Raw genomic sequence first — 11,149 nt, forward strand, 5'->3', positions numbered from 1 at the left:
ATCTTTCAGCGTTATTTAGATGAGTTCGTCATTATTTTTATCGATGATATTCTTATCTACTCGAAGAACCGTACTGACCATGCAGAGCACTTGAGAATCGTCTTGCAGATTTTGCGAGTTGAGCAGTTGTTTGCCAAGCTATCGAAATGCGAATTCTGGTTAGATCGAGTTGTCTTTCTCGGTCATATTATTTCTGAAGATGGGATTTCTGTCGATCCCAGCAAAATCGAAGCGGTTATGAATTGGCCTAGACCGACATCAGTACCTGAGATCCGAAGCTTCATGGGTTTAGCTGGTTATTACCGTCGTTTCATCGAGGGTTTCTCGTCTATTGCCAAGCCTATTACCCAGCTGACTCAGAAGAATGCGCCTTTTGTCTGGACTCCAGATTGTGAGGCTAGCTTTGTTGATCTAAAGAGGAGACTGACCAGTGCTCCAATTCTTTCTATTCTGAAGGGTACTGGAGGGTTCACAGTCTATTGTGATGCTTCTAACCGAGGCTTGGGTTGTGTTCTTATGCAGCATAAGCATGTGGTGGCGTATGCATCAAGGCAGCTGAAACCGCATGAAACTCGTTATCCGGTCCATGATCTTGAACTAACTGCGATCGTCTTTGCTCTGAAGATCTGGCGTCACTATCTTTATGGTGAGTCTTTCGAGATCTTTTCTGACCATAAGAGTCTTAAGTACTTGTTTTCTCAAGCAGAGCTGAATATGAGACAGAGGAGATGGTTACATCTGTTGAAGGATTTCGACTGTGAAATCAAGTACTATCCGGGGAAGTCTAATGCAGTTGCAGATGCCTTGAGCCGAAAGCTTTGTTCTTTATCTCTTTCTACTATGGGTGTTTCCCAGCTGATCGATGATTGTTGCACTTCTGGTTTAGAGTTTGAAACAGATAGGGAGACTATCAGAGTGTTTGCTATTCAAGCCGAGCCAGAGTTGTTTGTTGCAATCAGAGGAGCACAGAAGTCTGAGCCGAGCATCCAGATTTCAGTAGAGAAAGTCAGATCGGGCCATCAGTCTGAATTCCAGGTTAGAGATGATGTTTTGTTCGTGAATAATCGTATTGTTGTGCCTGATATTTTGGAGTTGAGACAGCGTATTCTCCGAGAGGCTCATTGCAGTCGGTTTAGCGTTCATCCTGGAGGTCGTAAGATGTACAACGATCTGAAGAGTCAGTTCTGGTGGAAGAGAATGAAGGACGATGTTGCGAGATTTGTATCTCGGTGTTTGAATTGTCAGCAAGTGAAAGCAGAGCGGAAGCGACCAGGTGGTCTTTTGCACAGCCTATCTGTTCCTGAATGGAAATGGGATCACATTTCTATGGATTTTGTCACGAAGCTACCACGATCCGTTCGAGGATGCGATGCTATTTGGGTAGTGATCGACCGATTGACAAAGTCTGCGTGTTTTATTCCGTACAGGATGACGTATCGTCATGATCAGATGGCTGAGTTGTATGTTAGCAATGTTGTGAGATTGCATGGTGTGCCGAAGTCGATCGTTTCAGACAGAGATCCTAGATTCACTTCTTACTTCTGGCACAGTCTTCAGGGGGCACTTGGTACTCGATTGCATCTGAGTACAGCTTATCATCCTCAGACAGATGGACAGTCAGAGCGGACTATCCAGACGTTGGAGGATATGCTGCGAGCGGTAGTGCTAGACTTTGGCACTAGTTGGCAGGATTCTTTGCCTCTTGTCGAGTTTTCTTACAACAACAGCTTCCAAGCGAGTATCGATATGGCGCCTTTTGAGGCTTTGTATGGTAGAAAGTGCCGATCTCCGTTGTTTTGGGATGAATTGTCCGAGTCACCAGATTTGGGACCGGAGATGCTTAGAGATATGGCAGAGCAGGTTAAGATCATTCAGACCAGAATGAAGTCAGCTCAAGATAGACAGGCGAAGTATGCGAATGTCAGACGTCGACCTCTGAGTTTTGAGCAGGGAGACCGTGTATTCCTTAAGATTTCTCCGTTCAGAGGCACCGTCAGATTCGGTAAGAGAGGAAAGTTATCTCCGAGATTCATCGGTCCGTACGAAATTCTCGAGAAAATAGGCGATCTTGCCTACAGACTTGCACTTCCTCCGTCTTTATCTGGTATTCACAACGTTTTTCACGTCTCTATGCTGCGAAAGTATCAACCAGATATTTCTCATATCCTTCAGCCTGATGAAGCCGAGTTAGACGATACCCTGAGCTATTTTGAGCGACCGATTCAGATCCTTGATCACAAAGAAAAGCAACTCAGAACCAAGTTGATTCCATTGGTGAAAGTGCAGTGGAGCCGTCACGGCGTCGAGGAAGCGACTTGGGAGACAGAATCTGACATGAGACAGCGATTTCCGGAGTTATTCGGATGACGTGAGTTCTTCTTACTGTCTTTAGTTCTTTATTCTATCTTATGAGTTATGGTTCTTGTGGATTCGAGGACGAAATCTCTTCTTAGTGGGGGAGAATTGTAACACCCCGTTTTTATCTTAATTGAATTTATTTGAGTTAATCAGAGATTACAGAGTTCTCGAGCCGGTTTGATTTTGATCAGGGTCCTTTTTGCAAAAATTGGATTTTTCAGGGACTAAAACGCAATTATCGATTTTTATAGATATTTGGATTTTGGACCCACTCTCTTCTCCATCATCTTCCTCTTCACGCCTCCCTCCTCCATTGTTGAAGAAATCGATTCTTCAAGCTTCCAGATTTCATCCCGAGCTCGATCCGTCCGTTGGAATTTATTTCTGAAGGCAGATTATCGATCACTGCAGTGAGAGCTCTGTTATATTGTAAGTTCTTCTACGATCGGATACATTCTAGTTTTTGGATGTTGTTAGAATCGTTCGAGATTCGAGTATGTTGTTCTAGACAGAGTTCTGATCGTTTATTATCTGTCGGTTTTGAATTAGAGCGACGTTCGGATTTGTTATGATTTTTGGAAGCCATTTTCGAAAATTTGGATTTTTAGATTGATGGGTTTGCTTTGTTATTGTTGTTTTGGGCATTGATATGAGTTGATATCGGTATTGAACTGCTGTCTGCATTTCCGGTTTGTTCAGTTTATAGCCGTTATGCCGTCGGTTTGAGTTTTGGGTTTTCGAATCGTTTTTGTATTGATTGAAGTCTTGGTGTGTGAGTGATCGTGGTTGTTGATCAACTCTTGAATTCTTACAGATTCGTTGAAGTTTGTCGAGCCCTGTGTTAGCAGCATTGTTCGTCGAGAGTTGGACGAAGAATGGTATAAAGAGTTTTCCTTGAACCGTTGCCTTGTTGTTGTTAGATTGTGTAGTTGTTTATACAATCTCTTTTGTAGCTTATCCAGAGTTGGAGCTACTGCATTGAAAGGTAAAAGCAGTCATCGCAGCGGGATAGCATACTCGGGACTGTGGTTCTCGAGTTTTCCCTTTTGAAATCACGTACTTGCTTCTACACTTGTTCTAGCATGAGGAACTTGTGTTTTGTTTGATTGTTTTGGCTTATGTTTTATGTTTCTGTTATGCATTCATCTTGAGCCAATCTTGTTTTCAGCGGGCAGAACCGCCCTTTTTGTTTAGACGTTTGGGAACTATGATTGAGTGGCCCAGGTCGTAGTCGTTTCGTCTGGTGCTAGCATACTCATTATAGTTGCTCAAAGTCTAGAGGAGTGAGATACGTGGCACCACCTCGATTGGGAGAGTCGGTGAGTTGTTACGTGATCTTACCCTCGGGATCCTAAAGGCACAGCTGCAATCCCTCGTTATCAGATTTAATATCCCTGTTTAAAGACATGCATTCATTACGATGTTATTGATTTTGTTATTGTATTGAAAGCATGTTTTGTTACTTGTATTACTTGTTATGTTGCTTTTACTGGGAATGTCGTTCTCACCGGTTATCCGGCTGTTGCTTTGTTTTGTATGTGTACTTGGCAACAGGTGGGGCAGGAAAAAGTCAGAAGAGGCATGGTTAGCTTCGAGGGCAAGTAGTAGAAGTGAGACTCGGTTTAGAAGTCGAATTAGCATGTTTATCTAGTTTAAGATTGGAGCATGTTAGAACTCGAACTTGATATTTTTTGTATTCGAACTCTTTCTTGTAATTGAATACTTCGTTGTTGAAAAGTGTTAGTTGGATCATGTCGGAGCCTTTCCGGGTGTTGGATTGCACTTTTGGAGCCTTATTTTGAGCTAAAACAGCAGGCCATGCGCGCCCGCGCCTGGTGAGGAGCGCCCGCGCGTTCTGCTCCCTTTCTCGGAGGCCCGGGCAGCTCTGTATGCGCGCCCGCGCGTCACCCTGTATGGGATGATATCTACCAGACCGGATGTAGCATTTGCTCTGAGTGTCACGAGCAGATATCAAGCCAATCCCGGTCAAATGCATTGGAAAGCCGTGAAGGATATTCTTAAGTACTTGAGAAGAACTAAGAATGTATTCATGGTTTATGGAGGAAGAGAACTGAAATTGGAAGGCTATACCGACTCTAGCTTCCAAAGTGACGTGGATGACTCGAAGTCAACCTCTGGATTTGTGTTCATGCTCAATGGCGGTGCTGTCTCTTGGAAGAGTTCCAAGCAGGACACCACAGCGGATTCCACCACTGAGGCAGAATACATTGCGGCATCAGCTGCTGCTAAAGAGGCCGTTTGGATGAGGAATTTCGTCCAAGAGTTGGGCGTTATTCCTGAAGTTGTTGGTCCAGTCCCGGTGTACTGTCCAACACGGGTGCCGTTGCTCAGGCAAAGGAACCAAGGTCTTATCAAAGATCCAAACACGTACTGAGGAAATACCACATCATCCGGGAGATCGTGGAAAGAGGAGACATCATTGTCGAGAGAGTGGCCTCTGCAGACAATATCGCTGATCCACTTACTAAGCCCTTTCCAGGACCATTATTTGACAAACATCGCGAAGCAATGGGACTGTGTAGTATGACTAGTTGGCTTTAGGGCAAGTGGGAGATTGAAAGAGTGGGTGCCCGGTGAGCCAACTTGTGGCTAAGGGCTTTTATGACTCTATGTATAAACAATCTTTTGTTTAATATAATTTACACTTTTATAATGGCATTTACTTTATCTTTTATCATATTATTATGTTGTGACATACTATAAGATGTTTAGATGAAGACCTTGAATATACTATAGTGTATGTAAGATGTGGTGGCACATGGGGATGGCTATCATGAAACACATCTTATAGTCACTATATATTCTAAACAGTTCCTAGTCGATTGAGCCGTCCGTTAATAAGGATAAGGATCGCTCGAGATTGAGACTAGCATTTGCGATGCCGAGTACCACGTTTCATTGGTATGGAACATAGAGATGTTCAAAGCATGCAAATGGATATTCATACGATGAATGATCGAACTACCCTATCCGGAATTTCCAAGTGGTTATCACTTATCGAGTGGATAAAGTCCGCGGTTTTGGTTGTACACCATTAGTCCTTACTACTTGAAACATCATTGAGACTCTATATGCTAGTACTGTACTTTGACTCGTTTACCGACTCTATTGGGGTCATCAGGTGTCGGGATTGGGTACAGTTACGACACATATATAGGAGTCGATGCTTTGTTGTCAAGGATTCACCACATACTTGCTAGTGTGGATATCCTATGCAATCTGAGGAGATATTAGTGTGACGAATCTCTGGCCAGAGTACATGATGTGTTTTAAGAAATGGTTTCTTAGTAGCACATGCGATGTCACTATTTGATCTTCAAGATGCATTGCATAGTTATCGAATCTCGAACGACTCTCGATTTACCAATGGTTGTTGATTCGATCGGGATATATGGATGAAGGGACCGTACTGTACGCTAACCAAAATCTATTGGTTCTTGCAGGCACTATCAGTGATACCTAGGGAATCATGGGGCGATGTTGCTAGGCGCTCTTACCATGATTCGATGGGCAAGTCGGAAATTGTTGTTTCAAATCACAAGGAGTTGTGAGCCCACGGCTAGCTGTATCCCTGAACCATTGAGGGTCACACAAGTAATGGATTTTTAATCCCCGTTGAGATAATTAAATTTAAAGAGTTAAATTTAGTGAATAAAGAAGTGGGACTTCTTATATCAGAGTAGAAGAGTAAGATTTCCTAAAATGACATAGGGATGGGCATTTTTGGAAATCACTGAATTCGGATTCAGAAAATTTATCTTGACTTTAAAAGATGCAGAAATGGTTTCTGTGCACATTGGTGAAATTGGTTTATCAATCTGAGTCACGATGAATTTTATATTAATTTTTGAACATGCGGGCTTTGCTTGTTAGGCTTGAACTTATGACTAATGGGCCCTAAGCTGTTAGCAGCCCACATTATAAATAAGATATTGCAGTACAGAAATTACACAACAGAGGCTCATAATTTTCGAACACTAGGGTTTTTGAGACCTAGAGTGGCCGCCCCCTCTCTGTGTTTTCTCTCTGAAATCCAGTCTGTGAATTTTGAATTTGCAGTCTGGTTTAACGGATCAAATTCGTTAATTCTCTTCGTAGAAACTTCTGATAGATTTTCTAGTGCAATCTATCAGAGGGATTCGAATTCTGTTCGTGGACCTGATTGAAGAATTGTTCGTCCATCAGTTCCTGGGATATACAACAAGAGCAGAGTTATCTGTTGGTGTCCATAATCTCATTTCGAGATTCAAGGTAAAAATTTAATTGTTATTTAATTTTTACACGCACAATTTAATCGTAAAGTTTTGATACTCATGATATGGAATCGTTCCATATAAAAAAATTTTAAAACTTCCGCTGCACCGGGTATCAATTCTGATTGATCTGATCACCGTTTTCCAACATTTTTTTGGGTTGTCAGAATTTGATAATTTTCGGATATGTTGTTCTTGAGCTAGCATAGACCGTGTATTCGAAGTCGGTTTGGAAAAAGAACGAAGTTTGGATTTTATATGATTTTTGGAGCATATTTCAAATGGGTTGTGGATTTTGGTTGGATTTTTGTCGGATTTGGTTTTGTTTTGTTGGTTAGAAGATGGGTTTGAGCTGTATTGATGATGATTGTTGATTGGAGATTTTTGGTTTGGCCGTTTATAGCCATTATGCCGTCGAAATCGAGTTTTGGATTATCGGTTGTATTGTTTCGTTTGATTTCCGGGTTTGTTTTAATTAGTAGATTGATATCGAATCTGTATGTTCAACATTTTCAGATTTGGGGTTGAAGATTCGGGTTTGGAACGAACTAGGGAGTTTGAACCGATTCGAGAGTTGAAGACGGTATAGTATTGAACTCCTTGTATTGATTCGTTATTATTCGATTCGTATTGATTGAGTTCATTGTTATTTTCAGATTTGAATCCTCGACAAACTTGAAAAGGTAAAATACGACATTGAATTGAAAGGGGTTGAATACTCGAGTTCGATTGATTTTTGAGTCCCTAAAATCACATACTGCATGTTTATTTGTTGGTGTGAACTTGATTGATTATTTTGTTTACACTTGCATTCATATTGAGCCGAATATTCGATTCATTTTGAAGTTAGACGATTCAGGGAGCTATATTGAAGTGGCTTTGGATTTCGAGTTTTTCCAAGTGCCAGAATACTTCTTATAGTTGCTCTGAAGTTAGGGGTTTGAGTTGTGCGACATCCACCCCGAATGGGAGTGTAGGTGGGTTGTTTGTACTAACTTAACCCCGGGATCCCAACTGAGTACCGATTGATATTTCGGTTATCTGACTTGATAATCCCGATGTTTTGAAGTCATGCATACATCCACCCTCATTTGATTTATTGATGATTGATACATTTCAATATGAGGTGTTTAGTTGATATTATATGTCTGTCTCTTTTACTTAGAAATTATATTTCTAATCGGGTTATCCGGGTGTTGTTTTTGTTTGTATGTGTACTTGACAACAGGAGGATCAGGAGCTGGACCGAGTCGACTGGGTTAGCTTGGGGTGAGAATGATAGAAGTGAGACACCGTGTGTCGTAGGGTTGTTCCTTTTGGACTTGTATTATTTTGATTAGTCGAACGAACCCTATCGTCGAACTTGTTATTGTATTTTGGTCAGAACTTAGAATATTGTATGTTCTAATTATTGATATGTATGTGTTCTTGAGTTTAGAATTGATTGGAATTACTTTTGGTATGATTTTTCCAGGTTCCTGCCATTCTGTCCGTTTGGCCTGCGCGCGAGCGAGGCTTGACCTCGCGCGCGCGCGAGGATCCTGTAGGGGCTCGGGTATTTTTGCCCGCACGCGCGAGCATCCCGCGAGGCCTCTGGCTTCTTTGCCTATGCGCGCGCGAGGCGATAGCTCGCACGGGCGCGAGGTTTGTTTTAAAAAAAATTAAATTTTTTTTTGATTCATTTTACTCGGCTCTTTGTGTTTGATTGTGGTTAATTATTCGAGATTAGACGATTAGAAACGGGGTCTCACACATTAAAATCAAGAAAACATAAATAAACTGAGCGAAAAATTCAAATATATAAATGAAAATATCCAAATCATGGGTTCAAGTTAAGATCCGTCTACCTCTAGAATAATAAATTAGTTCATAATGAATTTGCAATAAAATAAACATGTTCTTCCAAAACTTCATCAAACTTAAAATAGAGTATCAAAGTTAATCAAGAACGAAATTAGAATAAGCTTCTTCGTCGCCTGATGCCGCCGTCTTCCGCCTTTGTACCAAATTCTTTTGACTCTTGTGCGCTCCAAAAACTTCGAGCTGTCCTCCTCTCTCCAAAAGTTGCTGCTAACCCTAAAGAATGCCCCAATTCAGTCATGAAATCTCCTTAAAAATTCCGCCTAAAAAGTTTCCAAATTTTGATACAGCGGAGCGTTGGAGCGCTTCTTCATCGGTGCTGGGGCGCTGGACCTTTTTATTTATTTTTTTTTGCGGATGGACGTATAGCGCTGTAGCGCTACATACACGGCACTGGGGTGCTCGACTGTCCATTTTTATTTCCTTTTTCGCGCTCTTTTCTTTTCCTCTTTTTGCACATTTCTGACTCCTTTAATTCAAATAAAATAGTCATTACTCCAATTCCTGCAAAAAAAACACTAACAACAAGAAAAAATGCATAATATCGCTCGATACATAACAAAAGCCATGTCAAATCATATAAAATATAAGTCCAAAATTGCACTTATCAATTCACCTGAGAGTGATCCAAGTCCTACTGGTGATTCACATGATGTTGAGATTGTGGCTCAACCAACAATATCACTTGATGAGAGTCCTATGGTTCAATCAGCAATTTCCTTTCATGTAATGTCTGGTAAACCATCAGCCACCACTTTTCGCTTCTCGGGATATTTAGTTGGCGCTCCCGTTTAGACTTTAATTGATGGAGAAAGTACTCATTCATTAGTCCAGAGTAGGGTTGCTCGCCATATGAATCTTCTTATTATTTCCTCACCAACATTTGCGGTTGCTGTGGGTAATGGGGCTAGTTTATTCATAGAGGGCAGAGTTCATTCAGTACCTCTATCTATACAGCGCCACACTATAACTCCAGAATTGTTTGTGTTAGATTTACATGGAGCTGATGTTATCTTGGGTGCTTCGTGGTTTGCTACACTCGGTTGAGTCCGCCAATACTATGATAAACTCATATTTAAGTTGAAATGGATAAGAATACTATTCAGTTACAAGGGCAAACAACATCAGTCCCTTCCCCAATCCAGCTCAGTAGTTTTTGTCGTTTATCAGCCACTGAAGGGGTAGCACAATTATTCAGGCTGGATTTGGAAAACACAAATTCTCCTGACTCCGAGACCTTGACTCCTGACCTCGAAGCTGTATTGGACCAGTTTTCTCATATTTTTTATGTTCCAAAAGGAGTGCCCCATTCCCGGCCTTATGATCACTCTATTTTGTTACTTCCTAGGGTTAATCCAATAAAGTTTGTCCCTATCGCTACCCAAATTATCAGAAGGCAGCTATTGAGAATTTGGTTGTTGATATTCTCAAGGAAGGAATTATTCAACCCAGTCTTAGCCCCCTCTCATCACCAGTCATGTTAATTCACAAAAAAGATGGGACATGGCGTTTTTGAACAAATTATAGATCCTTAAATGCCATCGAAGTGAAGGATAGATATCCAATTCCAACAACTGATGAACTATTTGATGAGCTTAAAGGAGCCAAATTCTATTCCAAACTCGATTTGCGTGCAGGATATCATCAGATCCAGGTCACACCCAAAGATGTGCATAAAAAGGCTTTTCGGACACATGAAGGCCACTACGAATATCTCGTCATGCCTTTTGGCCTTACTAATGCCCCAAAAACATTTCAATCTACAATGAATACAATCTTTCGGCCTTTTTTACGACAATTTGTGCTTGTGTTCTTTGATGATATCTTAATATATAGTGGTTCTTGGATGGAAAATTTAGAACATTTACGATGTGTGTTTCAGATCTTGAGTGATCATCAGTACTTTGTGAAGCGTTCCAAGTGCCAATTTGGCAGCCAATAGATTTAGTACCTTGGACATTTTATCTCATTCAATGGCCTTCAAGAAGATCCATCAAAGATCCAAACTATGATTGAGTGGCCAGTGCCCTCATATGTAAAGGCACTCCGAGAATTTTTGGGGCTTTTCGGATTTTATCGTCGATTTATTTGTGGTTATTCTTCTATAGCAGGACCTCTCACGGATCTTCTAAAAAAGATTCGTTCTCATGGACGGAAGCTACTCATGAAGCATTCGACAACTTAAAGCAGGCCCTGGTCAGTGCCCCTGTATTTAGTTCTGCCAGATTTCTACAGCCCTTTTTATTTGAAGCCTGATTCATCTAGAAGTGGAATCGGGGCTGTTTTGACCCAACAAGGGAATTCCATCGCTTTTTTCAGCCAAAATTTATCTTCGCGTATGCAAGGTGCTTCTACATATCATAGGGAAATGTACGCCATTACACAAGCTGTGAGGCCTTGGTTCTAATCCTCTAATTTTAAGAAATGTAAACCATCATCAACAATAATTCAAATGTCAAGGCAAGACAAAAATTTTTTTGTTTTAAAAGGGCTGCGCTCGATCGCATGTACTCGTGCGATCGAGCGCACCATCCATGCCTCAAGTACCGGAGAAATCAAGTGTTGCGCTCGATCCTACAAACTCGTGGGATCAAGCGCACCATTTTTGCAGATTCTACTGCCTCAACAATTTTAAGGGTCGCGCTCGATCCTACGAA

The sequence above is a fragment of the Henckelia pumila genome, unplaced genomic scaffold (assembly GCF_033568475.1).
Source record: "Henckelia pumila isolate YLH828 unplaced genomic scaffold, ASM3356847v2 CTG_652:::fragment_1, whole genome shotgun sequence".
Taxonomy (NCBI): Eukaryota; Viridiplantae; Streptophyta; class Magnoliopsida; order Lamiales; family Gesneriaceae; genus Henckelia; species Henckelia pumila.